Source organism: Humulus lupulus, chromosome X (assembly GCF_963169125.1).
Source record: "Humulus lupulus chromosome X, drHumLupu1.1, whole genome shotgun sequence".
Taxonomy (NCBI): Eukaryota; Viridiplantae; Streptophyta; class Magnoliopsida; order Rosales; family Cannabaceae; genus Humulus; species Humulus lupulus.
In genome coordinates this window covers 226,143,138-226,161,672 of record NC_084802.1, presented here as the reverse complement: position 1 = coordinate 226,161,672, position 18,535 = coordinate 226,143,138, and the positions used below count along the sequence as shown (strand labels likewise).

Genomic DNA, 18,535 nt, shown 5'->3' with positions numbered 1-18,535 from the left:
GTTAGGAAAAATCCTCATAAACAAATAAGAGGCGGGAAGCAAGAAATAAGAAAAGTTACCGCAGTGGCCTGATGGCGGAGCGATTGGGAAATGAACAACACGTCCGAGTTGGCTATCGTGGCATACCTCTTGAGCTGGAGGTTGGCCATGGTGTTCCCCACCTGGTCTAGCAGGTCAGCCGCCAGGGGGGCCGTGTCCTGTCCGAGTTTAGGGCGGAGGCCCGTTTCGGCGGCTGGCCGGTCCACGATCAGCTGAGGAGTGCTGAACGCGGCCGGACGCTCTGCGAATTCCACCTAACGGCGGATCGTCAGGGCCCTGTAAGTTTCGTCCCTCCAGCCCTGATCATTTTCCCAAGTCCGGTTGATCAGCCGAGACTGCTCATCCCGCAAAGCGGACTCCCCCTCCTCGAGGAGAGTAGGACGTATGGGGAGAACAGGCAGTGCAGGGACCTCCTTCGCGGCGAGCCAACTCTCAACGTACGACTCATCGGCCGAAACACCCCCCCTTGTCTGGGGCCTCTTCACGGTGTAGGCTTCTTTGGCACCAGCGTCCAGGCCCCTTTTTCCGGAGCTTCGGCTGGCCGCTGCACCCGCCTCCAAGTTAATTACCGGGTGTTGGGCGGGGGCGGAGACTACAGCCTGCTCCACCGCTTGAATGGGGACCGCGACAAGGGCTCCCCCACCGGGACGAAGCTCCATCCCGGACACCTCCTTGTTGAGGCTGGGATCCAGGCCCGTCGCCTCGTTTGCCTTCCTGGATGCTTTCCTCGCCGCCCTATCCTTGAGGCGCTGCCTCATCTTGCTGGCCGGAGTAGACATGCCAGAGTCTACTGCAAAAACACAATGAAGGGAATTAGTACGACAAACCAAAAAGAACTACTTCAAGACTAATAATGGCCCAGGACGAACCCTCATCTATGCCCCGGGCGTGACTCAACTCCTCTAAAGCGAAGGAATGGATCCGATCCCCCATATCGTCCGGGTTCAAGAAATTCCCATACTTAAGGAACCCGGATAGGAACATGAGGGCCTTCGAGCCTATGGGGACGAGAGACGAGGGTCTCGTCTCCCCGTCAGCCCCGAACGCGGGGCCTCGGAGTACTATCCTATCCCTAGCTAAGTCCTCGATGTGGGGAGCATAAGTTAAGATTAGAGGGGAGTTACCTCGCCCCGATACGCTAGCCCCGGAAGTCCTCGTGTTCGGTAAGGCGTCCTCGAAGAGCTCCTTCAGCTCCTCTGAGGCGGCCGCCTCCGCTTGGGCTTGGTCCTTTCTTCGCCTGGCCGCATCGGCCCGCGCCTTCTTCTCCACCTTCGCGATGTGATCCAGGGCAAGTTATTCTCAGATGATAGCGTTCTTTTCACAGGCGATGCCCTGGAGGTTCGGGATGAGGATTGTTTGGGTGGCTGCGAGCATCCTGACCAGTCGGAGATTGTCATCCATAACGTAGCCACCTACATCCAGATCCTCTGCGCTCAGCCCGAAGTAAAACCTCCTCCTTTTCATAATGAACTTGGTGAGGGGAGTTTGAGCGAAAGGCCCTGCCACCGGAAGACACTATGAGAAACGACGAAGAGTGAAACCAGGAAAAAGGAAGAGGACCAGAAAGGTACTTACCCACTCGCTGGAAGTCCAGCAGCAGTGTGGGGTTCTTCTCCACGAGAAACCCGGACGTCATGAACCAGTAGTGACGGACGTCCGGGGGGTGCTTCCAGGAGCTGGTAGGGGCGGGGTAGCTACTCCGCGGTTTCAGTCTGTAGAAGCCGTCTAGGGTTTTGTCCTTGACGTTGACTTGCGGCTCCAGCTTGTAGAAATACAAGACCTTCGCGGGAGTGGGCTCCATAATCTCCTTCGCGATACAAAACACCCACCATCCTGTGAGTAGTTAGTACGCTTGCGGCAAGAGCTGGAACGGCGCGATCCCCACGAACGTCAGGAAACGCACAAAGTACTCGTGAAGTGGGAGCGTGGCTCCCGCGCTGATGTGGCTAGCGCTCCAGGCCCCGAACCCCTCTACGGATGTGTGCGCCCGTTCCTCGATCCTGGCCATGTGGTTATAGAAGAGTCCGGGAGTGGATTCTATGCCCAGACGCTGCTCCAGGAGGTACATCATCCGGTAGTTTCGAAAAAGGTTGGGCGCCACGTCCATTTCCCACCGGTTACCCTTGGGTGTCCGGGACTCAGCTATGATGACAGGAGCCCTGTTGACTTCTTCCTCAGAGTGGAGTGTGACGCCCGTTGTCATAGTTGATCTGGGAACACAGAAAGAATGCCAAGCAGTCAGTACCTAAACCCAGGAAAGTTGGTTGAGGTACGGGGGGGTCTCCTAAGGACTGCTTGGAATCCCTGCGGATCGGGTCTGGGATCACCAAGGAACCTCGAGACCCTGATCGGGAATGGAAGAACTAAGGCCCCGCCATCTGTCCGGGGAGCCTCCGGATACGGAGCTGCCCGAACCAGGCGGCCTTCCTAACAACTCCTAAATGTATTCATATTCTAGCACCCTAAAAAAAAGCGAATTAAAAGAACAGCCCAAGCCCATATATTCATCAAAAAGGTCAGAAGGACTTACGGTGAGTTGTTGGCCTGAGAGGATGGGGGTTGTCCGACGATAAAGACGGCAGGCCTTCGTTTTTGAAGTGGTGAAGCCGGTTCAATAGCTCGTCGATAGGGCACTCCCCGGGCGTGCTCTCAGGCAGATGGACTGATGTTGGGGGCATTGGAAATAGGTGACGGCGTAAAGCTAGCAGACGGTAGTGGATGTTGTCGGCAATATCGGACATGCGACGCTCGGGCAAAGCTCAGGCGAAACTGATCAATTCTTGAGATGGCTAGAGAGTGTAAAGGTGTCAAGTGAGCATCTGTGAAGTATTTATAAAGGCCCCAAGTCCTGGCCCTTGATCCAACTGGTAGGTGTCTCCCCATCGGACGGTCCAGAATCGTGCAGAGGCATTTATGAGCCCTCTCAAGCTGATCCTCGCCATCCCAAATCTAACGGCCCAAGAGGGGCGGATGGAAAAAGTCGCCCCATCCTACGGTCCACCTCAGCCCAAAGGTGTTAATGATGGACCCCCGTGCGGATGGGACGCTTCGTGAGCTATGCTGACACACTAGCCTAGGCCTAGCGACTCTTGAGATGGCTAGGCGACCCTTCAAGATCCGTGCAGCAATCACCCGGTGACACGTGTACCCTTGCCACGAAGCGGGACTAAGGTAAACGTACCTGGACACTGGTAAACGGTCCGGGCCCAGCATATGGCCAGCATCACCGCCCTCAGTCACGGATCCACGATCCCAAGCAGGAACTGGGGAGACAACCGTGCGAGCATTCGGGAGCAATGCAAGCCTCCTCCTAGCGGGCCTAGGCGAAGGCTTGGGGGTAAATGTTATCCCCATTTCCTGCGTGGCCCCGGAACGACCATCCAGGCCTATGGTCAGGGCATTCAAAATGTGGGCCCGGCCCAAGGCCTCTTGGTACAGGAGTGTCCAAGGAGGGCACGGTCCTAGTGCAATTATGGGCCAGACGGGGGGGGGGGGGTATGGTTATTCGGGACAGTCATCCGGGAGACATGCAGGCAGCATGGACCCCCCAGTGGTATACGTGCCTGGTCCCGGAACCTGGTAACGGTCCGGGCCTATGGTAAATGAAGAGGGACAAAGGTAAAAGCCGCCCCACTTCGCATGGATGTTGTCCCTACTTTTCACCTGCGAAAAAGGCCACCTCGGGATTGCACGCCGCTGTTTCAAATATGCACCGCCAAGTACTCTGACTGGTCTTGTCCCCTGAATCTGCCTTGTAACTCGAAGTGTCCAGACCAAAAGCACCGTTTTTTCGGGGGAAAAACAGTTCTTGGGCCACCTTATTGGGCCTTAATTGGTCTGGAATTTATGTATGTTTTATCTTTTATATTGGGCTTCCACCAGAGAGGCCAAGAATACCCATATCTCTGATGGGCCCAGGTCATACCCGGCCCAGACCCAGTGTTCCCATGAGCCTATAAATACGGGCAGTAGAACACTGGAAAAAGGATCTCTCTTCGACTCGTATACAGTTACTCTGTCAAAATATAGAGAGAAACTCCATTGTAAAAGACTTTCCAAGATCTAATACAACTGACTCGTGGACTAAGGCTAGTTAACGCCCCAACAACGTAAAAACCTTGTGTTAATCCTTTAAATTCCATATCATTAGTCTTAGCTAATACTCATCAGTATAGTTTCCGAAAATCTCGGTAAACAGATAGGTTTGATGGGTCCAATTTCACTAGGTGGCAAGACAAGGTGAGATTCCTTTTGACCACTCTCAAAATCGCCTACATTCTAGAATCCACTCTAGAACCTCTCCCAACACCATCCGACAAGGACACTCCCAAGGAGGTGGAGAAAAGAAGGAAGAGGGAGGAGGACAATCTCCTTTGCAGGGGTCATATCCTCAATGCCCTATCCGATAGGCTCTATGACCTTTACATTGAGACCAAATCGGCCAAGGAGATATGGGATGAACTTGAGAAAAAGTTCAAGGCAGAAGGGGAGGTACCAAAAAGTTTTTGATATCTCAATACTTCGATTTCTAATTTTTTGGTGATAAACCTATTCTTCCTCAAATTCATGAATTGCAAATAATTGTTAACAAACTAAAAGTTTTAAAGATTGAGCTTCCCGAGGCCTTTCAAGTTGGTGCTATAGTGGCTAAATTACCACCAACTTAGAAGAGCTATAGGAAAAGAATCCTTCATAAAAATGAGGATTATTCTTTGGAGGAAATCCAAAAGCATATTCGAATCAAAGAGGAATCAATATGTAGAGATAAACTTGTGGAGGGGTCTAATGGAGAGACTTCCAAAGCAAATGTGGTGTCACAACCAAAACATCCCAAAAACAAAGGGAAAAAGGGTAACGAGAAACCTTTGGGTCCAAAAACCAACCCAAACAAGTTTAAGGGCGAGAAAGGTCCTTGCTTTGTGTGTGGGAAAAAGGGTCACTATGCTAGAGTGTGTAGGCATAGAAAAGACCAACAAGGACCTAAGGTGAACGCAACTCAAGAGGAAAACATAGTTTCTACCCTTAGTAAGATGAATGCGGTCCAAGGCAAGGTGAAAGGGTGGTGGTATGATACATGTGCCACTGTCCATGTCACCTATGACAAATCATTGTTCAAGACCTTTGAAGATTCAAAGGGCAACCATGAGATTCAAATGGGCAATGAGGGCAAATCCAAGGTACTTGGCAAAGGTACCATTGAAGTCTTTTTCACCTCCGGCAAGAAAGTTTAGTGAATGTACTTTATATTCCCGAAATGAGTAGAAACTTGGTAAATGGTGATTTGCTTGGCAAGCCCGGCATTAAAGCCGTTTTTGAGTCCGGTAAACTTATACTTACCAAATCAAATGTATTTTTGGGAAAGGGGTACTCTTGTGAGGGTATGGTTAAATTGTGCACCAATGATGTAACTTTCAATGTTATCAATAAAAATGCTAATTCTGCCTATATTGTTGAGTATGATTCTTTATTTTTGTGGCATCTTAGACTATCGCATATAGGTTTTTCAACCATGAAAAGAGTAGTGAAATGTGGTATGATTGCATGCAATGTTAAAAACTATGGTAAATGTGAAACATGTGTTAAGGCGAAAATGATTAAGAAACCATTTCCTAGTGTAGAAAGATCATCTAATTTACTAGATTTAATCTATAGTGATCTTTGTGAATTAAATGGTGTTTTAACTAGAGGTGGTAAAAGGTATTTTCTTACTTTTATAGATGATTTTAGTAGATATACCTATGTGTTTCTTTTGAAGCATAAAGATGAAACTTTTGATGCTTTTAAATTGTATAAATTAGAAGTTGAAAATAAACTAAATAAAAGGATTAAGGTGCTAAGAATTGATAGAGGAGGAGAGTACTTCTCTAATGAATTCAATACATTTTGTGAAGAAAATGGTATAATTCATGAGTGCACTGCACCTTATACATCACAACACAACGGTGTTGCCTAAAGGAAAAATAGGACTTATCTAGAGATGATAAATTCTATGTTGGTGTTTTCTAAGTTGAATTTCAACTTAAGGGGTGAAGCGCTTTTAACCGCTTGTCACATTCTTAGTCGAATACCGATGAAGAAAAATGAGATATCTCCATATGAGTTATGGAAAGGAAGAAAACCCAACATAGGGTACTTCAAAGTGTGGGGGTGTCTTGCATATTGCAAGAAAAACGAACCTAATAGAACAAAGTTAGGTTCAAGAGCCATAAAGTGTGCTTTTGTTGGTTATGCCAACAATAGTAAAGCTTATAGGCTATTAGACTTAGAGTCTAACATTGTGATTGAATCTAGAGAAGTTGAATTTTTTGAGAATATGTTATGTGACAACAATTCTCAAGCTTCAACATCTCTAAAGGAGAATTTGTTATATGAGAACAATTCTTAAGCTTCTGCATCCAAAGTTGATTCTCAAGAGGAGAATTCTCAAAAGGATGTAAAGTACCCCTTTGATCCTAGAAGAAGTCAAAGGCTTAAAAATGAGAAAAGTCTAGTAGTGGATGAGATAGATTCTCAATGAATTTCGTTCTACATGGTAGAAGGAAATAGAGAGGAAGTTATTAGGAAAATTCCTATTGTACTTCTCATTAACGATGATCCTAAGACTTATAGAGAAGCTATGCAATCGAGAGATAGTGCATTTTGGAAAGAAGCCATCAATGATGAGATGGATTCCATTCTTTCTAATAATACTTGGGAATTGGTAGACCTCCCACCAGGGTCTAAGCCAATTGGGTGTAAGTGGGTATTTAGGAGAAAATACCACACTTATGGCACTATCCAAACCTTTAAAGCTAGATTAGTAGCTAAAGGGCTTAGGCAAAAAGAGGGTATCGATTATTTCGATACCCATGCACCTGTTGCAAGAACAACTTCTATAAGAATTTTGTTCGCTTTAGCTTCTATACACAACTTGTATGTTCATCAAATGGATGTCAAAACGACATTCCTTAATGGTGACCTCAATGAGGAGGTCTATATGGAACAACCCGAAGGGTTTGTCCTACCAAAATATGAACATAAAGTTTGTAGACTTGTAAAATCCTTATATGGATTGAAACAAGCTCCTAAGCAATGGCATGAGAAATTTGATCAAGCCATCATGTCTAATGGGTTTAGACATAACAATGGAGACAAGTGTATGTATTCCAAAACTTTTAAGGGACATGTGATCATTGTTTGCTTATATGTGGATGACATGCTTATTCTAAGTAATATCATGAAAGGGATAGAAGAAACGAAGAGGTTTCTATCATCAACCTTCAAGATGAAAGATCTTTGAGAAGCTGATACCATACTCGGTATCAAAGTAAAGAAACATAGTGGGGGTTTTGCGTTAGGGCAAGCCCACTATGTTGAGAAAGTATTGAACAAATTTAACCATCTCAAGGTTAAATATGTCAATACTCCATTCGATCATAGTGTAAAACTAGAGAAGAATGAAGGAAGAGCGGTGTCTCAATTGGAGTATGCTAGTGCTATAGGGAGTCTAATGTACGCTGCCCAATGTACTAAACCTGATATAGAATTTGCAGTAAGTAAACTTAGTAGGTTTACAAGTAATCCAAGTGTGGATCACTAGAAGGAAATTGGAAGAGTCCTAGGTTATCTCAAGAAAACCAAAGGACTAAGCCTTCACTACTCCAAATTTCCTTCAATTTTAGAAGGATGTACAGATGTAATTTGGATATCCAATCTTGGGGACAACTTGTCCACAACTGGTTGGGTATTTACACTTGGTAGAGGTGCAATTTCTTGGGGTTCCAAGAAACAAACCTGTATATCTCATTCTACTATGGAAGCAGAGTTTATAGCTCTAGCTCCTACCGGTAAAGAGGCTGAACAGTTAAGGGATCTGTTGATAGAGATTCCTCTAATCAAAGATAATGTATCTACTATATCGATACATTGTGATAGCCAAGGCCAAAGCATACAGCGGAGTGTATAATGGGAAGTCTAGACACATTAGTCTAAGACATGGATATGTAAGAGAATTGATTCAAAGAGGAGTCATCTCAATATCCTATGTGAGAACAACTGAAAATCTGGCGGATCCTTTCACTAAGCCACTAACGAGGGATTTAGTGGTTGCATCATCTCGAGGGATGGGACTTAAACTCCCTAAAGAGATTCACGATTGATGGTAACACTAGCTATTCAACTAGTGTTTGATTCAATAGGTAACAACAAGTCAATCAAGTGAATATTAGTTGTACTCAAAACAAGTCCCATCTAAGATATTGAGTACTTGTGTGTTACCAAGTTGAGGGTTAAAACCGAAAGGTTTTTTAATAGAATTCAGTCTTGTGAAGACAAGTATTTTTAGTAACAAAATACTGTAAGAATTCTACCTATATGGACCTAGGGGTGGTGCCGCCTCTCATGAGAATTGGGAGTATTATGAAGAACGTCCATGAATGGAAAGTGCACATGGCCATTAACGGTGCAAAGCGAGACATAGAGGTCTTAAGTGAACATCGCAATGGTGTGTGTGTTATCACCGATTTGTTATCATGAAAAAATGGTTCAATGCCTAGTGCAACCAAATTTTCGACAAATTTTGTGATAATTACACTATAGTAAAGTTCAAGTTGAAAAACACTTTGCTTTATGCACTAATGCAATGACTCCTATAAGAGAGAGTTCTTATTTAATCAAGTGGGGGATATGTTATATTTCAAAATATAATGATTGATTAAATAAGTGTTACAATAGATAACTATTTAATCTAGTGGGGGAATGTTATATTATTTTATAATATAATGTAATATTATATTATATTATATTATATTATAATATAATGTTTTAGATTTAATAAATGTGACAAAGAGTGTCACATATTGTAACATATAATAGAGAGTTATAATATTTAGATATATGAGATATATCCAAATAATGTAACATATTTGGTGTTACAAATTTGTAACTTCCAAATATTACCCTTTATTGTGTAAATTTGGTGTTACACAATATTGAGATGAATTTCATAAAGCCATATGTGAAATGACTATTAAAGATATAATTTTAACCCCAATAATGTGTTTTGGGAGTTACAAAATCATTTAGGAGGGTTTGGAACCGTTTGGAAAAACAACACATTTTCAAGTGCTGAAACTGGGCTGTGGCCGCGGCCACTGAATGATGGTGGCCGCGGCCTGGGGGACAGAGAGCAGTGGTCACGGTCACTGATGTCCCTGGCCGCGGCCACAGGTGCATTTCAGGCCAATTTTTCAGTTTTTTCCAAATGTGTTGAATGGTTCCAAAAACCCAAATAACTCCCAAATCTCAATTTTAATTCCATATTAATCCAATTAAACATTGGTAACAACCATGGGGTGTCTCTAAACTCTATAAATAGGAGCCTATAGCTCACTTGAAAGACACAACATTTCTATCCATTAGAGCACTTGGCTAGAAACACCTTGAGGCTTGATTATTCCAGAAAGCATTTCCAAAAATCTGTGAGAGATCCCTTAGTGCTTGAGTTAGGGGGAAATAAGCTTTTGGACAAAGGTTTCAAACCTTGTTCAAGTTGGTGATCCCCAACACTCTTCACTTTGGTTGTGTGAGTGAGAGTTTATTGTTTTTGTTCTTGTTCTTATTTTCTTCTATTGCTTTTTCTTCTTTTTCTTCTTGTTCTATTTACTTGTACTTTTGTTTAAGAGTTGTAATCCTTTTATTTCCTTTGTTCAAACACTTCTAGTTTACTTGTATCTTTTTGTAATAGAGTTGTACTTTCTATTTCTATCATCTTACATCTCCTTCTCCTTTTATTTGTATTTTCAATTATAGAGTTGTAATACTCTTTTTAATCAATCTATATTTATTTGTAATATTATTGCATAGAGTTGTATTAGCTTACCATTTCTATTGAGGCAAATACATATTTTCCTAACAGTAACGTCGTCCAACACGATGACATTGACCCACAGATAGGCGAAGACAGGTCAGAACTCCAAGCTATAGAGGAGCTCGAGGAAGTAAACATTGACCCAAAAGAAGCTTCAAGAGTCGTAAAGGTTGGGAAGAATCTAGATGATAAAAGGAAGAAGGAGCTGGTCAATTTCTTACAAGAGAATCTGGACGTTTTTGCCTGGTCACATGAAGATATGGTGGGAATAAGCTCGAGTGTAATCATGAACACTTTAAATTTGGACAAGAGCATGCCTGCAAAATCCCAAAATCGGAGACACTTGGGAACAGTACGAGCTGAAGCTCTTGAGGAAGAAGTAGCTCGACTATTAAAGTGCGGGTTTATCCGTGAAGCAAAATACCCGATCTGGGTCGCTAATCCCGTGCTGGTCCCAAAGCCAAATGGGAAATGGAGGACCTGCATCAACTTAACAAAGCTTGTTCCAAATATTGTTTCCCATTGCCAAGGATTGATCAGTTGGTAGATGCCACAGCAGGTCACGAGCTCATGTCCTTCATGGATGCGTATTCTGGATATAACCAGATCGCGATGAATCCTGCGGACCAGGAACACACTAGCCTCATGACCCCAAATAACATATATTGTTATAGAGTTATATCCTTTGAGCTAAAGAATGACGGAGCTACATATCAATGCTTGGTCAACAAGATGTTCTCTAATCAGATCGGGACAAGTATGGAAGTGTATGTCGATGATATGCTTGTTAAATCAAAGACTGTCGATAACCACGTGTCTGATCTAGAAGAATGTTTTGGGATATTGAGGAGGTATGGCATGAATTTGAATCCTCAGAAGTGCACTTTCGGAGTGGCATCTGGAAAATTTCTGGGATTCATAGTCAACACGAGGGGGATAGAGGCGAATCTTAATAAAACCAGATCGTTGTTAGAAATGCCCTCGCCCAGGTCACGTAAAGAAGTTCAAAGCCTGACTGGAAAGGTGGCAGCATTGAATCGTTTCATTTCAAAATCAACTGACAAGTGCCTGCCATTCTACAAAAATTTGAATGGACTGAGGAGTGCGAACAGGCATTCCTCGACCTAAAAACGCACTTGGCCGAGCCCCCAGTGTTATCTAAGCCTATGTCTAGAGAACCTCTATTATTTTATTTGGCTGTGACAGAAAATGCAGTCAGTGTCATTGATATCGCCCAATAAACTCCTAAGCGGTCGCAGTAGTAATCGGGCTATGTCGTATCCACAGAGAGGTAAAATACAAGTAAAAAGAAAGATTAGTAAATTAGAAAAAATAAACTTTGAAATAATGTAACTTTGAAAAAGAATATATATATATTTTTACTAAGTAAACAAAATTGAGGAATTAGAATCAGAGAGAAAATATGGAAGGCATAAGTTTCATTCATGCAAACATATATATATTAATAAAATTGATTCATTCTACTCAACTATAATTCTACACCATTAATTATAGTTGGAAAATATATATAATAAACCTCACCTTAAAATATGTTCTTAATTAAATGATACTAACTTCTAATTTTAAAACCTATCATATTATATACCTTAGAGCGAAAAAATACCAATGGCAGAATGCAGTAAAAAGCATATAATATAACAAATATCATAAATTAAATCAAAAGCTTAAATTACATAAGAAGAGCATGACTAGATTTATATAAAAGACACTAATAAATTTAGAATAAAAATTAGAAGAAAATAAATTTAATTGTAACAAAGATATGTAAATGAAGAACAATAAAAAATCAATATATTAAAAATATAGAGTGAAACATAAACTTCACTCAAGCCTTTCCACAAGAGAATTTAGCCTAAAATATGCATTGTTTTCACTCAAAAAAATGTAAAAGAAATGAAAGAAAAATAGGAAAAAGAATGTTTTTCTCTCTAATTATACTCTCCACCTTAATTCCACAATCTGATGATTTTTTTCTACATTTGTCTCTCTATTTATAGTGGAAATATGACCCAAAATTTGTTAAAATTGTGTACTAAAGAGTGGGAAAAATGGCTACAAAATTGGTGCAAAGTGGGACAAGTGGGAGACAAGTGCAGCAATAAAGGAGACACGCTGGCCACGTGTCACGCACCGATTGGCTCGGTAGTGGAGTGCGTCAGGCGTGTGGGAGACAGCAGCCAGGCGAGTGGGACAGGTGGCATCTCCTGGTTGGCTCGGCAGGTGGCATGGCAGGCGTATGTCAGGCGACTCCAGTTCGGCTTGGCTCGGCTGGGCTGCTGAAGAATTTGGGCCTGGGCCGTTTTGGGCCTAATTTTGTCAAAAATGTCATTTTCTTCATGATTTCTTCAATTTTAATTCTTTCTTTCTTCTTTCTTTTTCTTTGTGTCAAAATATATTTTATTTCCTGAAAATTAACCACAAATTAAATTAAAATTAATATTTTTAAATATAAAATATATGACAATAAATCCATGAAAATATTAATTAAAACTTGATTAATTTTAAACTTAAAGACTAATAAAATGATACTTTTGAACACTAATCACAAACCCCAACCAGCTTATTGCTAGTCTCTAGCAATTCAAGCGAAATAATAAGTGTCAACATGATATATTTTAGGTAAAAAATTATAAAAGAACTTAAGTATTAACACAAAATGTTAGTAACAAGTCAAGAAGAGTTATCAAAATTACTTTGAATAAATATAGAGTTGTGAGTGTGTGCACCAAACTTGAACCTTCTTACCACAAACCATAGCACATAAAGCCTTTGAAATTTTGCCAAGTAAAAGTCTCAACTCCATTACCCTCTCATGTAATTGAAAATATTTAAAGTTAAGAGTTTCACTCATGGAGTTGGAAATAAAGAAGTAAGCACTCATCAAATGGATATATATTTAGGACAAACTTTTAAATAATCATTGAAACGAAGATAGGAAATAAACTATTTGGACAACCACCATAAAGAGTACCACAAAACCAGTTTTTCGAGAATTCTAAATTAAATAGACAATCTTTCCATTTATTCTAAGAGCCATAAAATAAAACATGAAATTAATAAACACACTTTTTTTTTTTACACAAGAGACAACATAATTGAAAATGATAGAACTATTGCTCTTGTGTTTTTGTTTTTGTTTTTTTCTAATTTTTTTCTTGAAGAACAATAAAAGGCTCTATAATAAGATTTGTCTATAGAAAATATTATCCCTAAAACATCATCTATTCATGCCACAATACATTGTCCAAATAATTATAACCATTTCTAAGAATCAATAAAAAAATTAAAGTTGTTTTCTCAAGTCTCACCTCTCACAAAAAAGAATGAATTCTTAAACATGGAAAATTTCTAAGCATATATGTGCTAACAACCATCTTACCACAACGTTTGGCATGTGCATTAGGTAACTCTAGAGAAACTCTGAGTAATACAGATAACAACAATTGACTCAAAATTAACATTTTTCAAGAATAAATAAGTAATTTTAAAAAATTTGACCGTGAAAATATTAATATGACAAAAATCAACATGAACGTGCATGAATATGCTCACCACTCCAACCAAAATTTGACAGTGTCCTCAATGTCTCAATATATAATAAATGTAAAAGAGTAAGGAAAGAGAACACCTGGATAGCGAGCGTCAAGTGATAGAGCGAATATTGATTCTCTAAAACATGAAAAACTGAAAACACAAAATGATTATAAATAAAATAAAATGACAAAAGGGAAATAAATAGAAAACAAACCTATGTACAAAACATTTGGAACACTACCCAGACTTGGTAAATCGGTTCCACGAGAGTGACTTCTTTAGGCTGGGTCACCCTCTCTATGTAGTGTTTCAGTCGTTGGCCATTTACTTTGAATTATCTCGCATCAATTGGGTCTGTGACCTCAACAATACTGTTGGGAAAGATGGTTTTCACAACATATGGGCCAGTCCATCTTGATCTCAGCTTGCCAGGGTGGATATGCAAACGAGAGTCATAAAGATGCACTCGTTGGTTTAGCTCAAATTCTTTTCTTAGGATCTGCCTGTCATGGGCCGCTTTTATTTTAGTCTTGTAGATCCTAGAATTGTCATAAACATCATTCCTTAACTCTTCAATTTCTGACAACTGAAGCTTACGATTAAGTCTTGCCGCCTTGAGATCAAAATTTAGGCTTTTAACTGCCCAATAAGCTTTGTGTTCCAGCTCAACAGGAAGGTGGCAGGCTTTACCATAGACTAGCCTATAAGGAGACATACCAAGCTGAGTTTTGTAAGCAGTGCGGTATGCCCAGAGAGCATCGAGAAGTCGTGAGGACCAATCTTTGCGGTCAGGATTAACCGTCTTTTCTAAGATTTGCTTAATTTCTCGGTTGGCTAACTCAGCTTGGCCATTTGTTTGTGGGTGATAAGGCAATGCACCCTTATGAATTACACCATACTTTTTCATTAAGGTCTCAAAAGAATAGTTGCAAAAATGGGTGCCTTGATCACTTATGATAGCTCATGGTGTGCCAAACCTAGATAACACATTTTCCTTTAAGAATTTCACAACAGTTGTGTTATCATGATTTCGACAAGGCACAACGTCTACCCATTTTGAGACAGTCTATGGCGAGAAGAATGTAAAGGTAGCCGGAAGAAGGTGGAAATGGTCCCATAAAGTCTATCCCCCAACAATCTAATATTTCTATTACAAGAATTGGGTTTAATGGCATCATATGTCGCCGGGACAGAGCACCTAATTTCTGACACCTTTCATATGATCGACATAAATTGTTAGTGTCTTTGAACAAAGTGGGCCAATAAAGACCACACTGTAAGATTTTTGCAGCAGTCTTTTTCATAGAAAAATGACCAGCACAAGTTTCATTATGACAAAAGTTCAAGGCACTAAAAATTTCATCATCTGGAATGCAACGTCTCATAATTTGGTCGGGGCAATACTTGAAAAGATATGGATTGTCCCAATAGAAGTTACGAACCTCGACCAAAAATTTACGTTTATCTTGTGCACTCCATACAGTTGGAAGTTTGCCAGTCACTAAGTAATTACAAATATGAGCGTACCATGGCAACTTAGTGATTGCGAAGAGATGTTCATCAGGGAAGTCATCTAGAATGGCTGGGCCATCAGCGGAATCAGAAAATTCAAGACGCGATAAGTGGTCTGCTACCACATTTTCAACTCCTTTCTTGTCCTTTATGGTCAGATCAAATTCCTGTAACAAAAGGATCCACCTAATTAAACGCGCCTTAGCATCCTTTTTGGAAAGGAGGTATTTTAAGGCGGAATGGTCCGTAAAGACTGTGATAGGTGAACCAATCAGGTAGGAATGAAACTTGTCAAGTGCGAATACTACATCAAGTAACTCTTTTTCAGTGGTAGAATAGTTCATTTGAGCACTGTTAAGAGTTCTACTTGCGTAATAAACAACGAAGGGCTTCCCTTCCCTTCTTTGACCTAAGACGACCCCTATAGAATGATTGCTAGCATCACACATGACTTCGAACGGTAAGTTCCAATCTGGTGGCTGAATGATAGGGACAGAAGTGAGTTTTGCAACGAGCGTTCGGAAAGATTCCTCACACTCAGGTGTCCAACTGAACACAAAATATTTTGCTAGGAGGTTTGACAAAGGGCGAGCAATTGTCGAGAAATTTTGTATGAACCTCCTATAGAATCCTGCATGCCCAAGAAAAGATCGAATGTCTTTAACAGTCTTGGGGGTGGGCAGCGTTGATATGAGTTCAATCTTTGATTGATCGACCTCAATTCCTCGTTTCGACACGACATGCCCCAAGACTATGCCTGATGGCACCATGAAATGACATTTGTCCCAGTTGAGTACCAAGCCTTTCTATTTGCAACGTTTAAGCACATATTCTAAATTGAGAAGGCTTGATTCAAAAGAATCTCCAAAGACTGTCAAATCATCCATGAATACTTCCATACATTTCTCGATCATATCACTAAATATGCTTATCATGCATCGCTGGAAAGTGGCTGGAGCATTGCACATGCCAAATGGCATATGCCGGAAGGAAAAAGTACCAAAAGGACAAGTGAATGTGGTCTTATCCTGATCTTCTAAGGCAATCTCGATTTGGTAATACCCTAAATAACCATCGAGAAAACTATAAAAAGGATGACCCGCCACACGTTCCAATATTTGATCGATGAATGGAAGTGGAAAATGGTCTTTTCAGGTGGCTGCATTTAATTTTCTATAATCAATGCACATGCGCCACCCAGTTGGTAGGCACAATTTCCCCTTTTTCATTTTGTACCACTGTTACCCCTGATTTCTTGGGAACAACTTGAGTTGGGCTAACCCATTTACTATCAGCAACAGGATAGATTATTCCAGAATCAAGAAGTTTCAAGACTTCAGTCTTAAATACTTCCTTCATCATTGGGTTCAATATTCTTTGAGGGTCATGACGTGGTATAGCCCCGTCTACCAATTGAATGTGATGGGAGCAAATTAAAGGACTAATACCTTTGATGTCAGCTATCGTCCATCCTAATGCATCTCTTTGTTCTTGCAACACATTGATGAGTTGGTGCTCTTGTGTGGCATTGATATTGGAAGATATTATGACAGGAAAATTATTGTCAGCTCCCAGGAAAACATGCTTAAGACCCTCAGGAAGTAGGGCCAACTTTGGTTGAGGAGCTTTTTCAATGGAGGGTTTTGGTGTTTCTCAATCTTGAGGGAGTTCCTTAAAGATTGGATTCCAAAACATGGTTCTTCTAGCCTGTGAGTGTTTGACGATTTCAGGGTTGATTTTAAACTCATCGGGCTCAGAACTTTCTGAATTTTGGAAGAGGTGATTAAAATGATTAGACGTGTATTTCGCTTCGACCTTTTCCGAAATAAGTGTATCGATCAGATATGATTGGCGACACTCATCGTTATCAGGTGGTTGTTTGCCGATATGGAAAACATTCACTTCTAGAGTCATGTTCCCGAAAGATATTTTCATGAGACCATTCCTAAAGTTAATGAGTGCATTTGCTGTTGCGAGGAAAGGTCTACTGAGAATGATGGGAATTTTGGACTCTATACTCACTTCAGATTGAGTGTCCAAGATGAGAAAATCAACAAGGTAATAGAATTTTTCAATTTGAATCAGAACGTCTTCTACTATTCCCCGAGGTTTCTTAACTGATCGATCGGCCAGTTGTAGCACCACAGATGTGGGCTTGAGTTCTCCTAGACCTAGTTGCAAGTATATTGAACATGACATGAGATTTACCCTTGCTCCTAAGTCTAGAAGGGCTTGACCAAATTCATGTTCCCCAATTTGGCATGAGATGGTGGGACAACCAGGATCCTTGTACTTAGGCGGTGTCTTGCAGTCAACTACCGTGCTAGCTTGTTCTGCCAAGAATGCAGCTTTCTTGACATGGTACTTTCTTTTAACGGTGCACAAATCCTTGATAACCTTGGCATAAGCCGACACTTGTTTGATCACATGCAACAATGGCAAGTTGATCTTCACTTGTGTTAAAAGGTCTAGGATTTCACCATGATTTTCCAGTACCTTTCCAGTGGATTTCAAAGCTTGAGAAAAGGGTGCCTTTACTGGAATGCTTATTGGCACATCATCATCTAGAGCGAGCATTGACATACTCGTTGTCTTAGTTAACAGTGAAACCGTACTTTGACCACTTCGAGTAGAGATGGCATTAACCTCTTTGAAATTTGTATCTGGAGAGGAGGAGGTTTGTGCCATGTGTTGCCCTTTTTGATGGATTAGAGGTTGAGCGAGAAGTCTACCATGCTCTTGAATTGCCAAAGTAGTGTTTAGCTTTTTCATTTGGATTTTCATGTCTTTCATTTCCTCTACCATTTGTGTGAAACAAGATTTGAGCTCTAGAGTTGAGGCTATTTGAGTTTGCGCAAGCATCTGCAAAGTATTCTCAAGAGAATTACTTGACTGCATGTTATTTTGAGGAGCAATGTATGCTGTTGGCGGTTGTTACTACTCAGACCTCCATTGGCTCCCAGATGCTTGGTTTGAATCCTTCCAGCTGAAATTTGGATGGTTGCGCCAACTGGGATTGTAAGTGTTTGAGAAAGGGTTATAAGGCTTCTTGTAATCCCCTAAAGCATTGCATTATTCCTCATTTCCTCCTCTTAACTCACCAAGAGTCGGGCACTCTTGCGGTTGATGTTCTGGCCCTCCACAGATGAAGCATGGATCTTGTGTCTCTACCTTTGCAGCCATGTGGATTCCTCTGCCTTCTTGAGATTTGAAAGCCTCAAATTGTTGTCTCAATGATTAAATTTGGCTTTTGACGTTGTCATCTTCCATTAATTGGTAGATTCCAGTTGATCATGGCTTGTCCATAGGGCTCGGTCCATTCCATGTGTAGGATTTTTCAGCGAGATCGTCGAGGTACTCGAAAGCTTCATCAAGATCTTTTTAAAGGAATTCTCCATTACACATCATTTGTACGAATTGTCTTTGCTCGATTGTGAGACCGTCATAGAAATAGCTGATCAGACGCCATCTTTCATATCCATGATGTGGGCATTGATTTATCAAATCTCTAAACCTCTCCCAGACCTGATGGAAAGTTTCATGGTCTTTATGGGTGAAGGTAGAGATTTGCCTCTTAAGGCT

At 41.2% G+C, this 18,535-nt stretch overlaps 1 non-coding gene across 1 annotated transcript; it reads left to right on the top strand.

Moving 5' to 3' along the window:
- The first annotated feature begins 18,428 nt into the window (after nucleotides 1-18,428).
- Nucleotides 18,429-18,535, top strand: LOC133807642 (small nucleolar RNA R71). The gene has a single exon (XR_009879543.1). It is a non-coding gene; the product is annotated as a small nucleolar RNA R71 (small nucleolar RNA).